This window comes from Pteropus vampyrus, unplaced genomic scaffold (genome assembly GCF_000151845.1).
Source record: "Pteropus vampyrus isolate Shadow unplaced genomic scaffold, Pvam_2.0 Scaffold811, whole genome shotgun sequence".
Lineage (NCBI taxonomy): Eukaryota > Metazoa > Chordata > Mammalia > Chiroptera > Pteropodidae > Pteropus > Pteropus vampyrus.
Genome location: NW_011889592.1, coordinates 37,304 through 38,099, shown reverse-complemented (window position 1 = coordinate 38,099; position 796 = coordinate 37,304).

Genomic DNA, 796 nt, shown 5'->3' with positions numbered 1-796 from the left:
CTAGATTTACAATTTCCTTGAGTAAATATCAATGATATCTTGAAGCTCTGGTATGGAATCTTGTTTTTGTTTTCTGTAGAATCTCAAAATACTGCTATAACCAATTCAGCCACACGTAGAGGATCTATTGGCACAGACAATGTGTGGGATCTCATATTCCAGCAAACATCTTCTATATATCACACACTGCTACACTCCGAAGACAATAGCCGGCTTGAGGGAACTATAATTGAGAAGCCACCTGCCTACATCAGAACTTTCAGGTTGGAAATCCCTGTGACACTACCATACCATAGCTGTACTCCCTCAGACATGCTCTCTCCCTCTTCTTCAGGTTTCAGTGTGCCAGTATCCATTAAGTTCTCTTTGGGGGGATGTGGAAGAGAATGGCTGACATATGAGAAGCAATCTCAAAAGACGGAGACTGTTCTATGGGATGAAATGGCCACTTTAGTCTTTTCTAACTATTGCTATAACCCTGTGTGATAGCAGAAGAACCACCACAGACCTACCTATAGCTTCTCACCGATGTTCAGCATTTACAGTGCCCTTCCCTTGGAACAAAATCACTGTTATCTCCTCCCCGACACTCAACTAAAGGTCTAGCTCCAAATATTAAGTGAACTGACTCAACACTTGATTGGTTTATATGAACACTATCAATTCCCACCTCTGGTTTCAGGGCCTGTGAGCCACGAAACATAGCTGGGGACCATCGCTGTCCTTCCCATTTCCCACCACGGTTCTCCACTTCTCCTGGCAGGAATCCCATGACCAATATATTCCATTACTTTGT